The 27,076-nt window shown below is 37.0% G+C and overlaps 1 long non-coding RNA gene across 1 annotated transcript in view; it reads left to right on the top strand.

Moving 5' to 3' along the window:
• LOC134549100 (uncharacterized) overlaps positions 1-19,742 on the top strand; it is a 49,856-nt gene extending 30,114 nt beyond the window's left edge. The window contains exons 3-4 of the long non-coding RNA XR_010079996.1: positions 17,734-17,766; positions 19,517-19,742. This is a non-coding gene — a long non-coding RNA (uncharacterized LOC134549100). The remainder of the gene's footprint in view (positions 1-17,733; positions 17,767-19,516) is intronic.
• Positions 19,743-27,076: the final 7,334 nt, after the last annotated feature.

Below are 27,076 nucleotides of genomic sequence, written 5' to 3'. Positions count from 1 at the left end.
GTATGTTGATGACCTTCAAATTCCAAAATTACCTTTAATTTTAATTGTCATAAATTCTGATGAACTCACAACTATATATTTTCATGTCTGCAATGCTACAGGTGTCCTGTGTGGACCTTCATTAATCCTTTGATAGTAAAGGAAGTTCTACTTGGTGGCCTGTTTGTCTACTGATCAAATAGCTGAGGTATATCGTTGTTTCCACTGCACAATTGGAAAGCAGTTGGGCTGCTTTCCTAGTATTTCCTAGGAATTCTACTGTCATTGCCTGCACCTGGGCCTTAGGTTTTTCACGGATTAAAGCAGATGCTGAACTTGGTCGAGAAGTAGATGGAAGATAGAGACAAACACCTAAGGCAGACTGGATTGCCTCCTACTGGTTTTCAGAAAACAATCTTTAAATTCTGTGCATTATCACTGAAGCTGTTCTCAGTAGACTGAATTGCCCCACTGGGGCAAAGCTATTAAAATTTTGATTTGGAAGAGTACTTAAGTTAGAATGAAAGCCATACAAATGATCTTTTTCTAACCAAGTACAATATTTTAAGTAACTATTAGCATATAGTAGAGTAGCATATCTTCCTATTAAAGCAGAAATAAGAAATAACTTCCTTTTGGAAAGACAAGCTCCTGAGTGTACACACATCTTGTGAATTGCTTTCTGTCATTGCTGGTATTTGCTTTTTTTCTGCATTGTGACTCACAGTTAGAATAAATAAATGTTTTGCATGCTGTGTTCTTGATTGAACACTCGGTTTTTTGATAATAGAAGGCATAGTAGGATAATAATGGTAATGTACCTACACTCTCACACATTCTGTGTAGGGGCAATTAACTATCTACACAGATGGGCTGTTGAGCTCCTGTTCTATGTGACTGCTGTATGATCTTGTGAGATAACACTGCCTTAGCTGAGGTTAACAGCCACAAAGCAATCTTCTGAGCTGGTGGGTCTGAGTGATGCCTAGGCATGTGGTGCTAACAGTAAAATGGGTTGTGTTATTAAGGGCTGTGGCTGCAGGAAACAAAAAATACAGTGGGTTCCTGAGAATTATAGGACACACTGTGTGAAGTTCTTTTGTGCATTCAACACTTAGGATGTCTCTAGGTGGTCACAAAGGTAGACAAAAGGCACCAGCATGGGTAAGAACAGAGGAGAGAAACACGCCTTTCTCCTTCCTTATATCAGTGTTCCCAGTAACTGGCCATGCCTTTGTCCTTGTTTGTTTTAGTGTTCCCAGTAACTGGCATATCTCTAATGTTTCATAGGGTGAAATAGATGATTAAATTACATGAATTAAAGAGAGATTATCTCAATTGGATAGAGAATAGTGCTAGTAACACCAAGGTCATAGGTTTATTCCCATATGGGCCATTCTCTGAAGAGTTGGACTCAGTGGACTCAGAAGGTTGTGGGTCTCTTCCAGCTCAGGATATTCTGTGAACTTGGGTTCAAACAGGCATTCAAATAAAGAAATTTTGCCATTTGTATGTGGTTCTTGCTTTTGTCATAGAGTCATTGAAAGGTTTGGGTTGAAAGGGACCTTCAAGTTCCTACCTCCTGCCATAGGCAGGGATGCCTCTGACCAGATCAGTTTGCTCAGGACCCCACACAACCTGGTCTTGAACACTTGCAAGATAACAGGGTCTGCAAAGTTTAGCTGTTCTTATCTTTTGTGCTAGTAATTCTATTTATATAAATGCACCAATACTTGCTTTTCATTTATTACAAGCACAGAAATTTCTCTTATAATCCAGATTTTTAGGAGGGAAAGACTGCTACAATGGTTTTATGATCAAATTGAATGGTGGGTGAGGAAAGCTGTTACTGAAGTTACTAAGAAATAGTAATAGAAAAGGGAGGAATCTGTGGAAAAAAAAGGAAATAAAAGAAATGAGACACTGACAGCAAAATTGGATAGAACATGAGACACCTGGAAGTGGGAAATACTATCAATATGATATCATTTTATTCCATATATATTATTCTGAACACCTAATCTAATATCTTCTTCAATATAATTTTAAATGTAGAATTATGCTTCCATCTTTCACTGAAAATATTTGTAAAGTATTGCCTAAACATAGGAGTAATTTTTTCCATTTAATAATCTGCATGATGTTTAAAAATTTTTTTTTGTAACAGCATTCGTAGCAGGAGGATTTCTTGTTTGAAATCATCCTATAGTAATTCTTCTCACAGCATCTCCATCTTTATGTCAACATGAAGACAAAGGCAAAAGAAAAAGATATCTCTGAAAGCTGCTCTGGAACTGGTATGGTTGACTAAAGTAGATACTTTGAACTGAGCTCTACTTTGTACATGTCTGCTTGTTCCTCATCTGTAAAATAAAGTAACAGCATTGTCCAAACTTATAAATTGAACATTGATACATGAAAAGCAGGTACATGCTCAGATGTAGCAATAATGTGTGCCAGATAATGGGTAGCCTCTGACTGTATGGGCACGTGCACTGCTGGAGTCAGGGGATGCAGAGTGTGTTAGTGACTTTAACGGGATGTGCCTGGGTGCACAGCTGCCTTTGGACATCAGCTCTGAACCATCATAGTGACAGTTCAATGACAGAATTTGGGCACTGAAGTACTCCAAGGAGGAAACAAGCTGCTTTGGATGATCTCTGTAGATCATCAGCCGTTGCAGGGCTTTTTCCTTTTTTACAGTGAAAGTTACTAAATACATATATAATATTAATTTGGGCATTTTAAAACACTGTAACTTTTCTATTCTTTAATTTCAGTTCATTGCAAAATTTAACTAGTAATTCATTTGCGATTTAATTTTATATGAGCTTCTAAATAACTAAATGGTGATGCTTGGAGTATGGCCTTTTATTTGTGATATTCATAAAATTACAGTTCTAACAAGTCGTACTTTTATTGCTAAACAGTGTGAAATTCTGATTGTAAAGGATGTTTTAGAAATAGAGAGGACAAATTTACACAAAATAATTTTGCTTAGAGTGTGAATTGTAACTCCACTAGAAAGAAAGTTCTTTGGGTAGGAAAAAAAGGCAATACTTTGATCATACTGATGATTTAATGTTTACTGTCACCTATCCAACTTTTCTGTTGCTAAGACTGATCAGAAAATAGTTTTACCTTGACTTATACAAACAAGTTCCATTCTGAGAGTATATGCATGTTGCTAGCCTGAGCCTCACAATACAAGGGACACAAAAGAAAGACATTCCCTTGATTTAAAAAGTGGATTCCCTTTGATTAAAGTCATGTTGTTTGGATAGCCCTAGGTCACATTCAGAGACTTTACATGTTATATATTTTCTATAATAAATACAGTGGAAGATTCGTGATAAATATTGCCAAGTCTCTTTAAATTATTTGAGAATCTGAAGGTGTATTATTCTTGATTAGCCTATGAACAATGAAAATCTTTTCTTGAAACTGGGAATATTCAGGTTCAGTGTTAGGAATTTATCACTCATACCTGACCCAAGGAACTAGCTAATTTTAAGGGAGTGAGAACTAGCACGACCCATTTATTTCAGCTGCAGTAACTCTCAAACTAAGGGCAAAGATCTACTAACATGAATTAGCTTCCATTAGGAGGCTACACTAGACATTACTGGTGCTCTGATTTTATTCGAATGTCAAACATCAGATCTTCACCTCCTTTTCACCTTTAACTTATTCTTTAAGATCCATTTCAACACAAAGAGTTTTATGATTGTATTCTCTGTAGTTTCCTCCTCTGACACAAAGTGAGGTCTAGAAAATTCTCAGACTTTTAAATGTAAATGATATAGAAGTGCAGAGTTTGGTGACGTGAATTTTGATCATTGCATCTGAAAAATGCTACTTTCTTATGCATATATTTTCTTACAGAAAGCAGCTTAAAGCCAGATCTTTATAGAAATAATACTGTTTGATCATGTTCTGTATCAAAGAAAATTACAAATGTTCTTCAGTTACTTTCTGTGTTATTAAATATTACAGAATAATCACAGAATATTCTGAGTTAGAAGGGATCCACAGGGACCATTGTGTCCAACTCTTAGGTGAATGGCCTGTACAGGGATTGAACCTATGGCCTTGGTGTTATTAGCATCATGGTCTAACAAGCTAATCTTCCCCATATTTTCTGTTATTTTGGTTTAAATAGTACATTTTATTGTTCTAGCTCTTAGATATGCCCTTGCTAATTTTTTTTTGAGTAATGAGAATTGAGCACTTAGGAGAACAATGTAGGAAGATGTGTAACATTAATTTTAAGAATACAGAAAGAAGAGGGCACAGTGTCTCAATGGAGAGGTTAAGAAGCCAATGACATTGAGCTAACTAATAGCTAAACGTCTCTATATTGATTAATAGGATTTTAACCTGAAGCATTGGAAATATCTCTCCATGGAGAAGATATGATTATGTCTTTGAAAACGATACAGCAATTAACAAGTGAGATTTTGTGGATAAGCCAAAGGAAACAACTCATTTGGTGCAAGGTTCATGCTGTATTTTGGATGCAGGAGACATGGAACCTGTGTTAGGCTTTGAGTGTGTTCAGAATTCTGTGAGAGTAAAGAAAATATTGATTGTGACAGAACAGAAGATTACTCCTATTGTTATGTCAAAGGTGAGACACTGGATAAGAAGATGTTGCTAGCAAAAAAATAGGAAGAAAATATACAGGCAGGGAAAAATCCCCAAGTGTAAACCTGAAGTGAATTTAACAGAAAAGAACAGTCTCTGATGAAAACAATACCATTCTGTAAATGTGATTGTTTGCTTAAACCAGCTGCAACAAATTTTTGTATCTCAGAATTTGTTGAATATGAGCAGCAATTCTGACCAGTCCTGTCTGTCCTCTAAACTATGTACACTACCTAATTTCTATCAGTATATCACAGGAAGTTAATTTCAAGTTTCTTCCTCATCCTTCACAATGTCGTTTTCCTTCATTGATTTGAGATCAATTTGGCACTTGGTCTACTCGTTCCTACAAGGCCAAATCTGTGGCAAAAAGCATTTTAATTATCTCTTTCTAATCAGTGAACTGGCAGGAGGTTGTTCAACTTGTCTTCTCATTCCTATTATTCTTCCATCTTTAGTTTCTAAAAGATTGGTGTAAGTCTCTTGGGACACACAATCTCACATTAGTCAATACATTGCAACACTGCTTTCTTGTATCTTGCATTCACTCTGTACCTTTCAAGAAGATTGATAGGGTATGAGCATGAGAGTTTTGGACTTTGGCTGTTCTTGAGAGTTATAAATAAAGGAAACAATCTATTGTGTCTGCTGCTTCTTTGATAAATACAAAAAGGCAGAAAAAGTCAAGTGTCCACCCTGCCAATGCATCTGCATATATTTCTGTGTGTGGATGGAAAGCTGGCTAAGCACTGACTTCATTTGTTGGACCTAGATATTTACCTTGTGGGATGCAGCAATCTAGATCCTCTATTTAGAGAGCAGCACTTGAAAACATGGATTTACTTTTTGCCCTACAGTGAAATTTCCTGGTGACCTCAGTTAATTAGCTTTTGGTCCAAATCCTTGGGTGTAGGTAGCTAAATAAAAGACTGACCTTGAGATGTTTTTGTTGCTCTCAACCTCAGTGGCAGATTGGTAATATAAATGAAGAGACTACTTAAATGATTCCTGAATATTTATCTGCGTGTCACGTTAAAATTATTAGTTTTATGTCTTTGTGCTTCACTTTGATTAGCTGAAAAAAGACATAGTAATGATAGTGATAAGAGAAGTAACAGTAATACTTAGCACACAATATAAACATGAAGTTTATTTTCAGTAATATTTCTAAACTGTTTTGAATCATATAGAACAGATACATACAAACAGGTAAACAAGGAGCCATATCCTACAAATCATACCTATCCCATTGCCCTGGTGCTGGTTACTGGCCTGTCCCACTGGCCTGGTCCTGCTTATCTCACCTACTTGGTCATGATGGCCTTTTCTAGAATGACCTCTTGGGTGAAATAATGGAGTAATACTAGAGCAGACCTGAAAAACTTTACTGCTCTGAAGCACAGCTGGCCATCATTCTAAAAACACTTTTGGATTTTGTAGTTTTAGGTTATCTATCAGTTTATGTCCATTAAAACTCATTAAAGGACTGTGCACAGTGAAGTGACCCAAAGTGTACAATAGATCCAAAATATAATTCTGATAATGCATAGAACTTTTCCAATCATTTAAGTGGGACCATAATATGCATCTACATGACTTTCTGATGTAAAGTATATTTCAGTGTTTTTATTAAAGAAAATATTTGCTGCAGTTCTTCAAGCCAAATGACAATGACATTTTGTTAAACTACTTTCTGGTAACTACCTTGGTTGATGTAAAAAACAGTTTACAGCGTCATCACCACTTGGTTCTCAGTGAAATTCTTATTCTTTTTTCTTACATATAGCTGATTTTCCAGGAACAGTTAAGTATTTTATTCTGCTGTATGATCCCTTTTGTGCTGTAGTAACCGACAACAGGCTTCCTCTTTCTCCTCTATGTTTGGACTTGTATCTTGAATATTATGCAGTCCAACAAATAAGAAAGCATGGCTAGATTTGACTTTGAATACAATTTGAAAGGTCTGTCCCTGAGATCATCAAGGTTTCACACTTCCATGTTTACAGCTCTGTATGTTCCTGTATGTTCCCACACTGTTGCCATTGAGCCAGGGCAATTAAGGTGCTCCTACTCGCACAGTCCTTAAAACAGCCTCTTGTCTTTACCTCTTTGGTCAACAATATCTCCTCTCTGCTTTGCAGCCTGTTTTGTAGGAAGGAATTTTCCATCAGGATTTACTTCAGATCTCCTCTTTCACTGCAATTCTGAGATTTTTTTAGCATTCTGCAACAGGCAGAGAGGTTGGCCAGACCTCTTCAGGGGTACAAAGGGTGTAGTTGAGCCTAACCCTTTCACCCCAACACATGCCCTTCTCTGCTCTCCAGAGGAAAAGACGTCTGCCAAAAGGTCTACAGTTCCCAAATTAAGGTGTTACTTTTGGATACTGTGATATACCTGTATAAAAGAGAAACCAGTATTTTCTTGAACATCTAGTAGATACAAAAGGAGAGCTATGAAAGAAAGAGGGACTGTCTTCATGTAAAAGCTGAATTATAATATTTTTAAGACATAACCCTAATTCTCTGTAAACTCACAGCTCTTGCTTGTATGAACAATTTTTTCAAGGCAGTAATGCAATATCTGATTTTGAACATGTGGTGGTTTAAGATGTTGTCACCACAGTAGTCCACCTTGCTTTTCTGCCAGACGAGACTGTCTACAGAGCAGGGCATAAAACTGAAGGGATTCAGCTTTTTCAATTCATGTTCTTGGTATCTGAACACTAACTAGCTTCATCTGCTGAAGTCTGCTAGATTTTGGGTCAGAGCATGAGAATTTTCCCTCAAGTGTCAGGAGAAAAATCAACATCAGTTGGGCTTCGTGAAAGAGTGAAAGTCTCATTATCAGTGATCACAAACCATTAAGGACCATTATCTTAAGGAGTACCTAAGATAAATTAAGCCTTATAGTTGAACAACCCTAATCTGACAATTAGTCATTCATTGTTAAACTATTACTTACAGTGGGAAAAAAAAGAGATATCTTTGATTTCGTGCAGTAATATGACTGTGCTTACAATGAACTTTAAAAACACTGCAAACAATGTGGTACCAAAACCTCTTATTTCTGGGTAATGAAATTAAGACAAATTATTTAATTTTCTTCAGCCAGTGCCTCCAAAATCAACCACAGACAAATTATCTTTCAATATCTCTCCAAGTACATTCTGGATACTCTATAACTTTTTTTACAGTATGATTGATCTATAATTTTCAAGTAATAAAATCTAAAATGAATGAGCTGGAAGACGTAGGCTCATAGGCAGGTCTGCATCAAGCAATTATAATATGCTTGCTTTGTTGTCCTTGCTTGAAGCTATAGTCAGAGGGAGAGAACCAGTGTCATACTTAATTAATCAGGCTGATTTACTTAATACAAGGAGATTATTCAGAAAGATGCTCAACTACATTGACAAGATTAGTTACCAAAAGCCCTCTTGTTATACAGAGAAGTATCTCTAAGTTATCAAATGTGGCCAAATTGTGAAACTTGCTGGCTTTGGTGGCACAGCAGCTGTTGGTATGACCTGCTGATTGACATACTTTACTGATTTCCTCTCATATATTTCAAAAATCTGTGAAAATTGACGTATTTGCCAGCTCATAGCATCAAACCCATTGGGTGGTCCTCAGTTGCTTTGACAAGGCTCTGGATTAGAAAAATTAACTTCTGTTTAAAACACAAAGTTAACTTTGAGGACAGACTTGAGGAGCCACGGATTCACCTAAGCATGTCATCTGTAGTATCACACTGTGGCAGATATGATGTCATCCTGCTGCCTGAAAGCTGTCTATTTTTAATTTCTTTTTCACAACATCATTTCTCACACCATGCCATCATTTTTTAATGTAAAGGAAGTGTTATCACATATTTCACATGTATGACCTGAAGGTTAATAACAAAAAGACTTGTCATTCAGCAGCAACGTGGGTCTTTATATGCCAAGACATTTTAAGACAAAGTTAATTCCAGAGTATCCTTATTCATAGTCTCCATGCTTGTGATTTTCCAGGTTTCTAATTCTTACTTGCTGTGGTTAACTTTCAATTAAGAATTAGAAGAGGAAGCCTAGTACCCTGTGCACATTTAGTAAGCCTCTGTTTAACTAGGTATTTATAACTTGAACATCTCTATGTTGCTTAATTATTAACACTTTGGAGGTATTTATATTTCAAGATCCAAGAATAGGAACTGTTATGTCACATTCTTGCATTCATATGACTTAAACTTTTTTTAAAATTCTAATAGATAAAGTTAAAAAATAATGTTTTGCCATTCATTCTTTATAGGGCTTCCCTGAAAATCTTCACATTTCTTACAGTGGAAAAAAGTTTGTTGATATTGTTGAAGTTTGAGGTTTATGTTTATTTTTCTCAGGGAAACATATATTTTATTTCAGGACATGTGAGTATAAATTTATTTAATGGTGCATTCAATATATATTCAATATATATTAAGGCCTTGATTTCAATATGTTGAAAGTCACAAGTTTAACTTAAAATAGAATTGCTAAGGAATTTGTTCCTTAAATAGCAAACTTTCAATTTTAATTGCAGTAACCTTATGCTGTGGAATTTATATTTTAATAGAAATTGTTTTTTGGAAAATCCAGCACTAGTATGGGATGGTATTTTGGAATATATTCTATCATGTGACTCAGTGCACTTTACACCCAAATTCTTAGACTTCTCAGGAATGTGGTGAGCTGACCTAGTAACCAGAATCCTAGTAAACCCAGCTTGTTTGCAAGTGTTAAACTTACGTGAATCCTGACCACATTTTTGTATCATGTACTTTCTTTTCGTCTGAAAAAGCCTCTGAGGGACATGTTCAGGCTAAAGGCTGTTCTCTGGAATACAAAGATTTTATCGAGGTCAGAAAGAGAAAATATTACTTTCTCACTTTTAATTTTAACAGCAGAAGAAACAAGAGAGACAGTGTGAATAGCTGTAAGGCATACTTCATTACCCCTTCTATACTTACATTTCTCCATCTACCACAATAAAAAATGCAGGGCCTGCCAGTGTGCATGTTCCTTTGTGAGCATCTGTACCTTTCACAGCACCACAGAAAAATGTCACACTCCCTAGACCTCAACACAAAACAACTATCTCTGCAGAAAACAACAATCTTGCCTCATCATTTCATTATATACTTACACAACAGGAAAAGAAGCAAAATTTTCCTCTCGAGTTTTGACTTTTGCAAAATGAGGCAGTTTGGTAAAGCCCAAAAGGTCATGTTGATTCTTTGAGACAGCAGTCCATGTATCTGGGAGGATGTTGGAGCTATGAGAGCTGTGTGTTGCATTTTATTTAGAAATCTGTGGACTGGTTTCCCCTATGTTTGTGACTTTCAGAAAATAGCTTCTTCTGGAAGTTGCTGCTTTTCTGGCAGTAATTTTCCTTCTGCAGAAGTTGTTTTAGAGTTGATGCAAATACATATCAATGTATATCACTGAGACTGAGATGCCTGCTGGGATATATATCTGGATGTGGCACATGAAAGATTTTATTTGCACTCACATATTTCTGAGAAGTGCAGGATATGGAACAGGGTCTCATGGGAAAACCTGTTACAATCTCCACACTTTGTTCAGCGGGGTGGAGAGACCATTCCTTTTATGTCTATGAGGCTGATCCTCAGGAGGCAGAAGAGCTTGGAGGCACCAGTGCCTGTAGAGAATACCAGAGATCACTTTTTCCTCTTTTGCAGACAAGTTTGAAGAAACAGCATGCTTCCCTGCAATGCAATCTCTTTCAGCCCCTGAGGCACTTGAGGTTTACTGCACCTTCATGCCAGTTATTGTCTAAAAACCACAGTATTATTTTAAAGATGAAGAAGCTGATTTTTGTTTGTTTAGTTTTCGAAACACTGAACAATTCACCTTAGTGTTAACAGACTAAAGGAGGCAGAGCTTCAGGCATTTTCATCAAGGCTGAATTTAGAATTGTGGAAAACTCTCAAAACATGTTCAGAGGCACACAGCAGGTGTGAAGTGGTTATCTCTTTGGATTTATGAGTTTACTCAGAAAAGCCTTCTTTCTTGTCTGAAAGTACCCCTGAGAAAGCTTCATATAATATGAGTGTGGAATACTATGAATGTGGTATATTTAATTCATTTTTTTGAATGTCCATCAGCTGTTTCAGGCCATCAAGTATCACTCTTGTTAGAACTACTTCAAAATTAATGAGAACTTTTTTTATCAAACATGTAAAAATATTAAGACACATGTACAGCATGAGGGTAAAGAGAGACGAAGAGTTGATCAGTGAAGTATTTTAAGTTGACTAGACAGAAGTGGGACCTCACACATGGAAGCAGGAGTAATAGCAAACCTACAATGCTACAAAGTGTGATTGTAATTAAGGCATCAGCCTCACTGACAATCCTTCCTTGGATTTAAATTTGAAAGGACTTTGAAATTTCAAAGGACTTCAGCTTTTCGGTTCTCTGTTTAGAGGTACGTAACTGTAAGCAGATAGCACTTATTCAGAATGTGTAAATGGACTTTCTAAGGAGAACAGGTTTAGTCAGGTGTGGAGAAGATTAAGGGGACTACTTTAAATCATTGCAATAGGTGATATGGAGCTTAGTCTAACCAAACAATAAAAGGCAAGCTGGGAGCAAGTGTGTGACAACTACTTCTGTATTCTGGTGTTAAGCACCTGCTGCAATGCTATCATCAGTCACACATCCTCTGTGGGACTCAGTGCTCAGTGGTTGTTGCAGTTACAGCTTAACAAAATTGTGCTGCAAGTTCTTTCATTTCAGAAACAACTCATTACAGTCACAGAATTAGTAGTCTCTGGGGGAAAATGATGAAAATTCTGATCTTCATCAGTGAATTTGCTATATTTAGTGGAAAAAAATTAAAAATCCTTCCTACTCTGGCAATATTCTGGCCCTGAAGCCACAGAACTCTGCTCCCTCTTGCAGTTCTGACTGGGATGTAATGTCTGCCCTTTCTACAGAGCTGAGTCACTCCAATAATGCAGATAGCATCTACTTTATATGTTGGGCAGTATATTTTTAATTTTGGAACACCATCAATACAGATTCCTCTACAGATTGTTCAGATTGAGATTTTTTTTCTCTGTGTCCTGATCAAGCACATGTAAGAAAAATGAGGAAAAACATTCAACCTCAGAAATACTGAAGTGTTTTGGAGTGTATGCCTTGTTAGCAGAGTTTTAGAGCTTGTAAAGTGCTGGTGTTCAAATCATAGAGTGTCTGTGTAAAAAGGGGAGATATATCTATTTTCAAATGCTTTATTTTCAATGAAAAATATAATTTCTTTTACTTACCCTGATTTTGTACTGGTATAGCAGCACTTGGCTGGCTGCTAGATGTCCACCAAGCTTGTTTATTATTCCCTCTCCTCAACAGCACAAGGAAAAAACATGTGATAGATAAGCTCAAGAGTTGAAGAAAGAACAAGGGAACCACTTACCTGTTACAGTTAGGGACAAAACAGAGGAGTTTTTTGGAATTAATTTCATTTATTGCCATTAACAGAGCAGGATATTGAGAAATATAACAAAACTAAGAACACCTTCCCACCATGCCTCTACATCTTTGCAGGCTCAACTTCACCTCCAACTCTCCTACCTCCTCCCTGAGTGCCTCAGGGGGATAAGGAATGTGGTTTGTGGTCAGTTTTTCTGCTCCTTCCTCCTCCTCCTACTCTTCACCAGCGTGGGATGTCTCCCACAGTAAAAAGTGCTTCATGAACCTCTTAAACATGGGCCCTTCTCATGGGCTACAGTTCTTCAAAAAATGCTCCAGCAATGGGGTTTTTCCATGGTGTACAGTCCTTCAGTGGTGCATTGTTCCTAAGAGGGTTCTTTTCCATGGGCTGTACTTCCTGACAGCAAACCCACTTCTGCCTGGAATCTACACAGGGTGAAAAAGCTTCCTGGTATGTCCCCCTGCTCTAGGATGGGATCCTCCATGGACTGTGCTGTGGATATCTGCTCCAGGGTGGACCTCCACGTTATGGTGCCCTCATGCTGCAGGGGAAACTCTGCCCCAGCAGCTGGAGCACCTTCTCCCCCTCATTCTTCCCTGACGCTGGTGTCTACAGGGCTCACACACATTCTCCCTCTTGTCTCCTAGCTTTTGCTCAGCAGTTTTTCTCTTTCTTAAATGAATTGTAACAGGAACTGCCACTGTTGGTGTTGGGCTCAGCTTTGGGCAGTGGTAGGTCTGTCTTGGGGCTGGCTGGAAGTGGCTCTGTCAGACACAGCACTACAAAATCACAGAAAGGCTTGGGCTGGAAGGGGCCTTGAGATGGTGGAGTTCCCACCCGCTTGCAATGGGCAGGGATGCCCCCCTCTAGTTCAGACTGAACGCTCCCAGGGATGGGGCATGCACAGCTCCTGTGGGCAGCCTGCTCCTGACAGGGAGGCAGATCCCAATTCTTCTCACAGAGGCCATCCCTGAAGACCTTCACTGCCAATATATTGACACACAAACCCAGTACACAGAATTTACTTCTGTAAAATTTAATCAGACGAGAAATTAAGATAAAGAAGATGAAAGTCAAGTCATAAATATTTTTATGATAAAGCTTCTAATTTTTAACCCCCATTAAACCCTTGCCATTTTATTTTGTGGAATTGTTTTATGATTGTTAGTGTCTTTAATGGCTATTTGCCATTTTCTGCAGGCTAACTTGCGCAAATTTATTTCTCTGTCTATAATTTTAACTGCTAGTTACTTAGTGCAAACAGTGTGAAGCATAGAAGTGTATTTTATAGATTTACTGTTCAGTTTGTGAAAGTGATTGGCCTGGCCACGAGTGATAAGTAGGAAATTGCTCTCCTGATGTAAAGCGTTGTCAAATGACCATTTACAAGTTGCAGAAAGATACAGTTTCATTTAATTTTCTAATGATAATAATGTATGAGCAGGAGACACCTTGACTCATTTTGCAAGTGCACAAATGTTAAATGGGGGATGAATCCCCCACTATTAAGAGTGGGGGAATTGAGGGACTTGTATACATTTAAATGAAAGGAATAAAATTATGCTGTGGTGAAATCACTATACTTGCTAGTGGATTTACTTATTGAGCGATAAATTTCTTAGATATTGCAGTGCCTATATGTTTATGCATGAGGAAAAACAGGGAGAGAAATGGTTTTCAGATGAATGAAGCAGAGGTACTGTGTTTGCCATCACTAGTGACTCAAATGAATCTGGGAATGTCTATTTGACATAACTGTCAATGCCATGTTATTGTGGGATTTCAAACCTGCCAGGTGCGTGCATTTAATTCTGAAACTAATAAATAAAATAGACCGCAACCTCTGAAATTCTGGTGACAGTAACAAGCTGCTGAAAGTTAAGCTGTTGAGTAGATACAGCTATTAGACACTGACTCCTTTTGTGCATGGTTTTACCACAGACAACCGTATGACCTATGGTTACAGAAGGCCCTTTCATTTATGCACAAGCTCTCTGGCAGGGCTTGTGCATAGTACTAGGCAACAGACCTCATGAGAGTAATTCTCACTCAGTGGTTAATGTCTCTTGTTTCCAGCTTATCTGATGCCATGGTAATGTCCTCATACAGCCACTGTAATTTCTTTGTATAACAGAATCAATGTTTCTCCTCCAGTCTCCTTTAGGCTCAATTGCCTCTTTTTGTCTTCACATTGTTTTCTCCCACATTTATACTTTCTACTAGTGTCCACACATGCACGTGCTCCCCCTCTCTCTTTATGATTTTTATTTCATTACTATATAATTAATTGTGTCTGGCAATTGTTTATATTGTTCTAGGAAGTTAAGCGTACACCACTTTGCAGAAGACAATGCAGATCAATACAATTAGAAACTCAGATCTGAAAGAAACAGTAACACAGTGTTAAATAGCTGGGTTTGGGCTATTCTCCAGTGAACTACACCTTGCTTGTAACACTCACTCAGGATGCAGTATCCATTCACCAGAGGAATTGTCCTCCTGAGTCCCCATTAAGATGATTTTTGAAAGATTTTCTCTGGAACTGTGTTGTTTAGTATCTCAATTGCAGTGTAGTTTTATGGTTACTGCTCTTAGGTTTTCCCTGATGATATTACCAAAAATCAGGCCTCTGTCTGATGTCAAAACTGAAGTTGTTTTTTTTGATCCAAATTGAGAGAGAGAGACAGAGAAATGATGAAATTCCTGGTAGACTTTTCTGACAATTTGAGTGTGAGAGCAGACAGCACATGCTGGGATTACCTTGAACAGATGACCCCATGAAAGATCATCTTTTCCATGTGTCTGAAAAAAAATTAGAGAAAAATTGGATATCTGATTGTCTTATCTGCAACGATTACTAAAGGTCTCCTCAGCGAAGAACAGATTGGAGTCCTGTGCTCCACAGGTGGGGAGTTGAGAATAAATGTGATAGATCTAAAGTTTCTCTGTGTTATATCTCTTTACTGACATCATCTGGAGCTATGGAAATAAGCTACAATTATACATAACATCATGAGTGCAAAATCATTTAGTCTCCACTCAAGTCTGTATTTTGTCCCTTCTGGAGATAAAGACAGGAAGGAGATCATGGACTTAAAATTCTGTGCAGTACAGTATGCTACATAAATCTAAATTTTTCTTAAATGTTTTGTAATGTTTGCTTACTCTGGGCCTGAGATCTAAATTATTTTTTGGGTACAGCGTGGTTGGGTGGTAATTCTTGATTTCTGCTTTAAGCATAGTTACATCTGGTACTCGGATAAAAGGATGGCATGTTTGTTCTGATTTCCACCTCTCCTATCCTTGCCCTTTACTTTTAACTTTTTTACTCAGTATGTGGTGTTTTGTGTTGGAGAATAGATAATGATTGTGTAAATGCTGTAAATGTTGTAAATGCTAAAAATCTTACGAAAATATATTGCTATTTAATATGACCTTTGGTATCTGAACAAGAACTGTGATCAACGCACATCTGTGAGGTAGAAATAAGGTTGAAGATTCAGTTATTTCACCCATAAGTAGCTGAAACATTCATGTGATAGCCATTTATTAGTACTTAATCTAGACCTTCAGTTCAAAATGACAGGTTCAAAATATTATAATAAAAGCTACCTTATGTGTAAGGTAGTGGAATCCCATGGGGATCACACTTTCAAAGGATTCACAGCATGACTTTGCAGACATCAATGTGTTATAAGGACATCCTGGCTTTAACTATGAAACAATAACTTTCTGTTCTTTTTGTCTCTGTGTCTGTGTGTGTCTGTGAGTATGAATTTCTTTTCACTATCACATATTTATCTTTGTCTAGCTGATCTGTGTCAACTCTTTGGTGTTTCAGATGCATGAGGCTGTACCTGCTTTTTTTTTGATACTTTTTCCTAAACCTGCTAAGTCAGTGTCTTTCATTTTACACTGTTGTGTGCTAGCTCTTCCCCCTGGATGCTTCTGCATGCCCTCTTGACTTTATTTTAGGATTTACTGTTTCAGTTTTTGTTTCATCTTTTTCCACTCTCCAGAGAGTCTTAGTTTCTTTTCTCTTTCTCAATATTTTTTTATACTCATCAGGTCTAGTCCCTGTGGCATTTGCTACATCTGATAAGGCATTATTTCCATGGAGCTATTGTATGGGATTTGGAAATGTATTTTCACAAACCAGAATAATGAAGCTGAATATTTAATATTCTTTACAGTGACAGCATTTGGCTTCATGTTGTTTTCTATGAAAACAAGCAGGAAATATTAAGATAGAAAACAGAAAGCTACAGTGGAGGATTATCAGAAAAAAAAAAACCCAGAAAACCAGCTGAATTTTATATCTGTATTCACAGTTTTGGAAAGAGTAACTTAAAGGTGACTCTTGTGTATGTTGTTCAGAGATATATGAGTTGGATTCTCTCTCTTTAATGATAAGAAGTTCAGTAGCAGTTTTATGACATATCTCTCTTCCTTGTTTTCCCTTACATTCACACTCAAATGCCTCTTCAAAGCAGCAGCTAGTACTTATAAAGCACGGATCAACTTTGCAGTTGCAAACTGCAACCTTGCAAACAAATCATGCTACATTTCACTATATTTCTGCATGCTTATGCTTATGCTGCTTATTCATCTTCCTGAAGAATTCAAATTGATGTTTTCAGTCTTTTTAATAGTGAATAAAGGTCTGCCACTCAAAGAATAGCAATAAAAGATGTCAGTCATATCAGAGAGCTTAACAAAAATTGGTTTCAATAAGAAAATGTTCACTTTCTGTTTTAGCTTTTGAAACTGTACAAAGCTTCAATTTTAGTTCTACTTTAATATCACTCATTTCCTCGGTTCATGATTTTTAAGTGGCAAAGGATTAGCTTAAAGAATTTTTGGATTCACCATTTCTTATTTGTATGAGTAAGATGAGGGAATCTCAGGAACCCACATGTACCCAAAGAAATGGCTCTCAAAGGCTTTTTCCATGTCATGAATTGTTGTAATCATATTTTCATTTTTTTTCAATATTTTACGTTTTTACTTACGTTTTACTCAGTTCTGCCCTGAAAACTCTGGATTGGCAAAAAACCATATTAATCTGAGCAATTTAAATGTATCTAGAGGACCAAAGAATTAACTTTTACAGTACGTATGTGTATACAAGTACAACACCTCCTGCAGCAAGCATGTGAATGCTGTGAACTTTTCTTTTTACAGAATTGCTCTCTGGGAACTACATCTCATTGACACAAGAAACATCAGCAGAGTAAAATGCAAATGCATTGTGTACTATTATGACCATATTTGACATAATCAGTACAGTTCCGATTTTTGTGAGAAAGGTTTTGTCTGTATTTGTAATGATGGTGTTTTTTTCCTGGTTTGTTCCCTCTTTACTACTGCAGGGGACATATTTTTCTTGTATGTGTGATTAAAGATGATTTTCTGCTTGAACAGTAGACCTAGCTAATATTTGTCACCAAAACAATTTACAATGTGTATAAAAAGGTTCAACACAGCTAGACCATAGTTTATTACTGGGGCCAAGAACAATAAATTTCCCAAGCCAGGTCTTAATGCTGTGAAACAGAGTCATAATGGCATTCTCTAATTCTTCCATTTCATTTTTATTCTATACCCTCAACTTCCTTTGCTGAACTACCTACAGGGACACAGAGCTGGAGTGTCCACTGAGCAAAAGGTAAGTTGGCAGTAATAGAACTTACAGGAATGACAATGTAATGTAAAAGTGGAATCAAAGTAGTGTAAAACTGAGTTACAATAATACTACAGAGTTTTACTTGATTCATAGTGACTCACAGGCAAGTATTTAATTACAGTTAGCCACAGGTAAAGAAACAGGAAACAAAGTTATTTACTATTATTTAAGCATCTATGACTCACTTCCAGGTGGAATCTCAATTTAACTTTATATAAAAATTAAATTAATTCTCTAGGCAAGAGGCTATTGCCTGGTCAGTATTGCTTGGTGGCCTTTTTAACCTCAACTCTAGGGACTATTTTGCTGCAATCATTTTGTAAGAAAACATATTTTCTGTGCTGAAGGGTGGTGCTGCAAAACTTCAGATACAAGGACAGATTTTACCTCTAGCCCTTGAATAAATTCTTTCTTAGAATTTTTCACATGTAAAGGTAAATGTAATAATGTCCCAGTAATAGGAATGTTTCAATGTGTTTTAAACATTTTAAATTACCAGTAATGAAACATTTCATACCTCTTTGTTAATATTTATTTGTCTTTTATTCTTTCATATTTTCCAGTTGTTATTTAGGTATGTCTGTAATCTGTGTGTAGAATCTGTGTGTCTAATCTCTAAGGAAACTACATTAAAAGAAGAATTGCATTTTTGTAGGTATAAATAACTGTGTCAACAAGGGGAAGTTTAGAGTATGCAGTGTCACTAACAGGATTTATAGAATTCACTAAAACTATCCTACCTCAAAGGTGACTCTTGTTATGTGATTTCAACTGTGCTAAAATTAAAGCCTCTGGCATGATATTCTGCAAATGTTTAACAATATTTAGTAAGGCTATAAATATTTAAGATTGGAAAGAAAAGAGAATGCTATGTCAATAACTGGGGGTTTTTTTATATTTTTAGCTGAATAAAAAATTTGTGCAGAATTAATTTTTTTTTTTATCTTCTGGATGAGATTGAAGTGTTTTTCTTTTAGTGAAAAATAATTTAATCTCAGTTTTTCTTAACTCCATAAATATTAATTTTAAAAGTGATTTCAAAATCTTGCTATAAAAATATATATATTAAAATGGCTTAATTCTTTTCTGTGTATGTGTGCTTTGCTCAATCTGTGAAACTTTTGTAGATGTTGTGATTTAATCTCAGTTGACTGCTCAGCCCCATCCATTCTCTTGCTCCCTGTCCTCCAGAGGGATGTGGGAGAGAATTGTAAGAACTAAAGAAAAACATGTAGGTTGAGATAAAGGCAGTTTAATAGGTAAATAAGAAGCTGTACATGCCAGCAAAGGAAAACAAGGAATTCATTCACCACTTCCCATGGGCAGGGAGGTGTTCAGCCCTCTCCAGGACAGCAGGGCTCCATCATGCAAAACAGTGGCTTTAGAAGAGAAATGCCATCCCTCTGAATGCCCCTTGCTTCCTTCCTGCTCCTTCCCCCAGCATGGTATGCCAAGCACAGTGCCATAGTTGGGGACGGCTCTGCCCCTTCAGCCTCTTCCCTGGGGGGTGGGACAAGGAACAGAAAAGGCCTTGACTCCGTGTAAGCACTGCTCAGAAGTGACAAAATCATTCCTGTGAACAACACTGTGTTCAGCACAAATAAAAAATACATCCTCATAGCAGGTACAGTGCAGAAAATAATTATCCCATCACAAACCAATTCCATTTTTGCATCGTGCTCGAGCCTTTGTCCTTGTGTTCATGCCTTTCTCTCGTCCTGGCCTTGAACAGGGTATGAAAAGCACCTGAAACCAGATCCTATCATTGGAGCTGTGGCCCTCTCACTGTGTTCCTAGATGTCTCAGCAACAGAAGTGACTGATAGAGGACAACAAAGTGCCTCTCTCTCCCACTGCTTCTGGAGAAGGCCATGGACAGCCTTAACTTACAGACAACATCTGGGATGTGGTGGGGCAGGTGCCTGATGGACAACCCCTCCCAGCTCTGTTGATGGTGCATTTCAGGTATACAGCCTCTTCTGGGCCTCTAGAATTTATCTGGCAATCTTTGTGCTATCACGTTCCTTGTCAGTGATAATAAAACCTGTCTTGCCTATAGAGGATTTCCTAATGAAGCATGGAAGGCAATACAAGCAAAGCTTCTGTGCACTGATGCACCTTCAATAAATCACACTCATAAAAGGCAAGGAGGTAGCTCGATTTAAAAGCAGAGAATTAAAGTCTTTTATTCTGCTGCCGTTAATTCAGTAATTCCATGTGCATGCAAAGGCCCCCTGATGCTTCAGGTTGTTAATTTAATGCTGCCATTTAATGAGTAATGCAGTGGTATTGTACAAAACAGTGTAAATTTTGCTGCAGTGTTAGGCAAATTGCTTCAGGCTGATATGGTTTATACATACCAGACTTCATGAAATTATTTTTCCCCCATCCTTAACCTTGATCTATTTATGCACACATAGACTATTTCTCACATTTTGCTTTTCATGACTTTTAGAGAGGGTCTTTTTTTCTGTTGCTTTCCTCTCTTCAACCTACTGCATGGAAATATCTCAAAATAAACTATAAATATGAAGGTACCTGCATAGTGCTCCTCCTGATGTCTTATATGTGGAGGCAGAGGTCTTAAAATTCCTGGCAGGATTTATAAAACTAAAAGAAGCCTGTTTCCAATACATCAGCTGGGGACTAACTATGGCATTCCTATCTTTCAGTGAAAATGAAAGAATTTTCTAAAATTGATGGAGTATTCTGCACAGTGCAAGCAAAGCACGGTGCCGGGTTGCTGCAATCATTTTCACTTCTGTCAATTCCATAGCACTCTGCTCGATGTGCAGGGGTTTTTTTCTTTAGTCTTTTATGTTCTTTGAAAGTGAAGAGGAACAATTACTAATTGCACTGAAGTGTGTGGAAAAGATTTTAAAAACACCAATTTATTTTGATTGAAAAACAAACTTACAGTCCCAAATGAGTAGCATAAGATTGGTTCTGACGAGAGATTGTTGTTGGAGAGTGCTTCTTACATGTGCATTTTGGATCCTCAAACTTCCATCCTTACATTTTCCCTGAAAGACAAATAATAATGGAGTATTTTTGTATATGCTGTGTATCTTCCATTGTTATGCAAACTCCTGCCCCAGGAAACCTGTACAGAACTCCAATATAATTTTAGCAGAAACAGAGAACCTGTGAGTAAAGATCTTGGGATTTGGCCCACAGTCTAAAAGAAACCTTGCAGTTCTGTGCAATTCAGCTGAGGGAAATGTTTCTAAGAGCTTACCTTTGGGTATATTGACAGCATTTAGCTGCTGGGTTGTCTTGGGCTTGCTGCAAAATTGCTCTTTTTGGAGCTTAGGAAAGGACTGTCTTGGGCTTGCTGCAAAATTGCTCTTTCTGGAGCTTAGGAAAAGACAGAGGGATTTAGAGAACAAATGGGTAGTACAGGCTGCTTTGTATTGACTTCAGCATTTTTATATGCTGTACTCTGTGGGAGAAGAGCAATGGCTGTCATCTTTGCTTTTGACAACTTTTCCCTGGAATAAAATGACTAGAAGTCACCAGTGGGCTGCAGAATAGCCCAGTCTTAACACTTCTCCTGCTGAGTTTAGTTTATCCACACGGCTTTTCTGTGCTCTTGTTCCTCCTGGCGGATATGGACAGCCAGATTTTCAAGAGGGAAATTTTTCTCTGCAATGATTTAGGCTTTAGGAATTGTGCTTTTACTTAGTTTACTCATCAGAACAAGTGCTTAAAGGAGCTACTTCGAGGGGTAATAATCACTACCTGTGGGGATGCCAGGTATCAGGAAAAAATGTAAAAGATCCAGAGGAGGGATTTCAAGTACTTTAATTTATTTCAAGACTTCCAAGCTGCTAGGGAAGGGAAGGGAAGGAAAGGAAAGGACATTGTCTGAACATATTTTAAAGTTGTTTCTTTTCTATCTTGAGGCATGACATATTTCCTGCCTAACAATAGTGAGACACATAAGAGGTTTGAGTCTCTCTTGCTGATATTGGCGAGTTCATCCTTCAACAGCTTAGCATTCCTGCAAGCCTGGGCTGCCTTTTGAGTGTGTGCCACATCATTAACGCCTCCCGATCTGCAAAACTTGAAGTACTTTAACAAAAACAAACCTGTGTTCCAGCAAGGGCCTAACACGTAACTGTTTGCAGTTAGTGATATTTATAGGAAAGTTTGAGAACTCTTTGAGATTAGTCTCATACCTTTTCTGTAAGAAACAGACAAGAAAATTTAGTAATTAAACAAAACAAGCAGTTTAATCTCTCTTGATCTAATGCCATCTGCCAGTCACCTCTGAGCTTGTGTAAGCACATACATACATAAGTACAGATATATTATGCTCATTTATTTAGTTCTGATGTGACTTTTTTGCAGACCTATCTCTCTCAGAAGGGTATTCTAGTTCTGATAACACTTCGTATAATTGAAGGCTGTTCCCTTAGAAACTGCCAGATGAATAACCTTAAACTGCAATGGGAATAAATAGAGTAACTAATATTTGCTGAACTTCTGGGGTTTGTGAAATATTCCTATACATAAATCTAGCAAGTGGGCTTCTGTGAATAAAAAGTAGGTTTTAAAATTGTATGTTATTATTTTGATGTGCATGGTAATTTTTTTACTTGGGTTGAGCTGTCCTGACACTTTGTAGTTGAGTATACTGTGAGAAATTCTGAAAGCAAATTTATTTTTTTTTTTTTCTTACTTGTTTGTGGTTTATGTTTGATTTTTAAACAGGTCTTTATACCTGAAGCTATTCACTTCAGAGGTAACTACTGATATTACACAGGTACAGTAGCTTTATTCTCTTTCCTCACTTTCTATTAATTTACGTGAAAATGGTATTTACATTACCTGTAGACCAGGTTTAAAAGAAAATACTTCCATCTTTTGAAGGATGGTAGTTCGGACAGCGAACTCTGATTTGGCTTCCAAGCTTTGGACACATGGTGAATCTTACTCTGCTGTTCACACTAAGGCCTTATAAAATAAAGCCTTGGCTTTGATTGCTCTTTGACACTTGTGAACAAAGATAAATGAATAGGAAAAAGGTCAGTTTAGGGGAGAGGTTTCCTCTGACTCCCAGACTGCTGCTCAGCTGGATGTTGCTTGGCTTTTTCTCCCAGAAGGGCAAGATAAACTCCATCTGTTGCATCCTATTTAAAGTGGCCAAGGCAATGGGGAGCACATTTATTCCTCTGTTACAAAATCCTGGTAAATTTTGACTGGAGGGAAAAATATTTTAAAATTGATTATTCAATACAGTAACTGCCACTAATTAATTTTTAATATTAAATAACTTTTAAAACATTTGCAGGGAGCTGCAAAATACTTTTAAAAGACCCTTATAGATGGAACTTCTTGGGGAATCTTTCTTGGATAGCTGAAAGACTGCTGAAAGGACAGTACTACTATTCTATAAAACTCAGGCCAGTAGTTATTATACATCAATATATCACATTCCCTTGGAATAGAATATTAAGAAAAATATGGCATTCTGATACCTTAGAGCAATTGAGGCTGGTATATGTGATAAAAGTTAGTATCTACCAAGCTGCCCTGAGTTTATTTTTGTGGAAACAGGTAAGAAATGTGAAATCAGAACAGAGATGATAAAGCTGCGTTTTCTCTAGTTCTTGTAGAAATGCAGTCCCTTTCTCAAGAAATTTTCAGAGCGTATCTGTTATGAGCAATGAGCTCTGCTTTTACGGAAGAAAGGTTTGATTTGTTTTGTTTTGTTTTGTTTTTCATTCTGAGAAATAGAGCTGTTCACCACTATTTTTCCTCTGAAGTGTAGGATTACCATTTTAATACAAATATATATTTATTCACACAGTGGACCTGGGTGATCAATCATCTTGAAGATAAAGACCAAAAGCATTAAAGTGAACCTGTGATTCTGGGAGAACCTTATATGGAAGTGCAAGAACAGTTCAGTTCCTCAAAGGGCTGAGGATTTCATGCCTGTGTACATGAATTGCTTTGTGGCAGTCCAGGTGGAACAGCACAAAGCTGGAAACCAGGATGAGACAGAGACTCCCTGCCAGCTTAGAATGGAAATTGCTGCATGAGAGGCTACCTCCTGGCAAAGAAAGCTAATAGCCTGATGGCTCCTTAAGTGATATTAAATTGAGAGTTTCACAACAATAAGTACCAGCATTATGATGCTGGTGGGTCTGAAGTACAGGACATGAATGTAAGCAAAACTCTTTCATAGAAGCAGATATGACAGCTAATTTATTTCACTCTGAAAAATCTTTTTCTTAATTAGGCTGCAAAATTCAGTCCCAGTTAGAATAATTTTCAGTTATCAAAAGAAGAAGCAGGAAAAATGTTTGAATGCCAAAATTTGGGAACATAGATTCTTTAATAAAGAGACTGCTGAATATCAAGTGTACTAACCCTGTCCATAACAATCATCTGCACTACTCATCATTAACTTCACAATGAGCAACAGTGCTGATTTATTTAATGAACCTGCAGGTAATTTTTGTTTCCTTTGCTAATTACGTCAGGGAAATGAGACCTGTTAGCACTGTAATGTCTTGAAATAATCAAATCTTTCTGAAGGGTAAAATGCCCGGCTATTTTTCTCCTACTTTCTGTTCTGTGATAAAATTTTTGTTATTCTCCTGTTTTAATTAGTGAGAATTTTCTTTTTCATCCTTTAAATAGCACATCTTGGACATAATGTATGCTTTAGTATTTTGGGAAACACCTTCACATAATTAACAAATAATGCTTCTAAAAACTGGAACACTTCTACTGTTTATGAGGTCAAATTTTATTGGAAAACATTTAAAGTCATCTTAAATGAAGTTGAAGCTATTATAGTTGAAGCTATTTTTTTCAAAAGCTCTGCCTAGTGCAGTACAGCTCTGCCATTCCAGCAGGTCTGTGGTGAGACCTGCTGGGCTTCTCTTTCACCCCAAACACTGCACGTGGGGGTTGCAGCCCTTCTTGGTTTACATGGATTGTGGGTTGTCATAACAGATGGGAATGCTCTAGCTGCTCAACCTTAATTTTCTGTGAGGAAAGGAATTTTCTGGATAGAAGCTTTAGTGTCTGGCTGTACCTGAGTACCCTAATGGTAGACTTCTAAACAGGCAGCTTCTATCTAGTAGAGACTCCATAAGACAGCAATAGACCTCGTGTTTATTCTTGCAGTTAGAAATGCACACCTTACTGCTAAAACTTTTTTGTTTAACGTCACTTTACAAACACTGAGTATTTCTATGTCCTTGCCTGTTTTATCTAATATTACATACTGGATTTCCTCTCAGGCCCCCTTGTACTTTACTTACTGCAGCACTAATGAGGACACTACCAATTTGTACCTCATAGTTCTTAAGACATAACACTATTGAGGATGTGCTCTTCTGTTCTAGTGGTTATACCAAAATTTGATTAGGTCAAAGAGAAGCAACATAATTGCCAGGGAGCAGGAGTGACTGTGAGCTGAAATGCTTAGATTATCTGAGATATCAGTTTCAGTTCCTGCTATTGCAAATACTTGATTTAATAGATTGTTGACTATTCGCCTAACATTAGGGCTTAATTCTTCCTATCTGAGCTATCAGAATTGAGAGTCATGCACCAGTAGCTCAATTCCCGTGTAAAAATAGCTCACAGATAGTACACTTTATGCAGAGGTACTTTTGAATCAAATGCCAGCCTATTCTGGCTAGATAATCAGAAGGGAAAACGTCCGTGCAAAAATAGATCTCCTCATGATTTGAATTTGTTAACTTTAGAAAGATGAGGAAATTCACGAGTAAAAGGTGGAAACAGGAGAATCAGAGTGTGTGCTTGAAGGGAGGGAAAATCAATAAAATAAATTTCTATATGTCCAACAATATCAAGGCAAATGGCAGGATCCAACTTTCTGAGGTAGAATCTTATGATAAAGTCTCTATTCTCTAATATCATGGTACCATAGCTCCACATCAGAGAAGAAAGTAGAAGCCATATACTCAAGGCAGAGTTTAATTACGTAGGAAGGAATTTACCACATAATGAGAACCATATCTTGGAAAAGGATCACTGACTACAAAGGTCTAAGCAACCTGCTTCTGGTAACTGAAACAGAACAAGCTTCTTTTCCATTTTAATGGTGGTGCTTTTCCATTCTTTTCCATTTTAATGGTGAAAGAATAGAACAATCTTGATCTTTGAAAATTTATAAAGATTTTAAGTTGAATGAAAATTTACCTGTTAGCTTTATTTTAGTCTTATTTTTTGTCCTCTGTTCTCTTTCCACACCCTGAGCAGACAATTATTTTAATTGAGTTGTTAGCTTTCAGAGCTCCTAGTGCTCCTGTTCTCACCTTGCCTTGGTGTGAAAATGCTGCATTTTCCTAACAATTTTCTTAAGGACTATAATACATCTGTAAGTTTTAAAGACCCATGTTTCTGAAAAAACCTTGTCTCTGGACTAAATTGAATTATTTTTTAAAAAAACTTGTAAAGTAATTGCAGCAAAAAATAAATAAAAAATTTGAATAACATAAAGCTATGGAATTAAAAATTGAAGAAATGTCTGTGCATCTAAATTAAAGAGCAAGAGAGTAGAAGGACTTATTTCAAGGCATCTAAGTTCTAATGAGCATCAAGTTCTGATATGAATATTTACAAGTCAGCAATACCTGTGGAAATAAATAAATGTACATTAGACTTGCAATTGAAAATTCTTGATCTACATCACAAATAAATATTTCCTTTTTTGCAAAAATGATACACAGAAAACAATGTCAATTTTTAAGTAAACCATTATTAATTCGGTAAATACTGTCTCTGAGATTCCTTGGAACAGATTGTGATTCCAATGCCTTAGAGCTTTAGAAGGTAAAATGCTGTCTTTTACACTGACTATATCATAGTACTACTTGGCTAGTTCACATTTCAGTTGGATTTTTATCCCCATTTTCATGACAGGGCTCTTGAGGAGAATTTTTACATCCTGCTGGGACAACCTAAAAGTAATTCCTTAACTGTTCTTCTACTCTTATTTCTATTCTTGTGAAGAATATTGCTATAACAGTTCATCTCCTTATAAGAAACAGCTTATCTGACTTGGCCAACACTGAGATGGTCACTTCACTTAAGGAGAAAATTTAAATTCTTCTTTCTATGATACCCATTCAGAAATAGAGAGCTATGCCAATGAAGGACATTCCAGTATGAATTTCTTGTAATTTTTCATAAATTTACAATCTCATATGGAAATTATAGACTAATATAATTTCTATACTCTGCACCTTCTCTATGTGCCTCCAGAATTCAGAGCAGAGGTGGAAAGGTACAAAAAAGCAGAA

This window comes from Prinia subflava, chromosome 3, assembly GCF_021018805.1.
Source record: "Prinia subflava isolate CZ2003 ecotype Zambia chromosome 3, Cam_Psub_1.2, whole genome shotgun sequence".
Lineage (NCBI taxonomy): Eukaryota > Metazoa > Chordata > Aves > Passeriformes > Cisticolidae > Prinia > Prinia subflava.
Note: the sequence above shows the minus strand (reverse complement) of the source record. Positions and strands in the feature narration are given on the sequence as shown.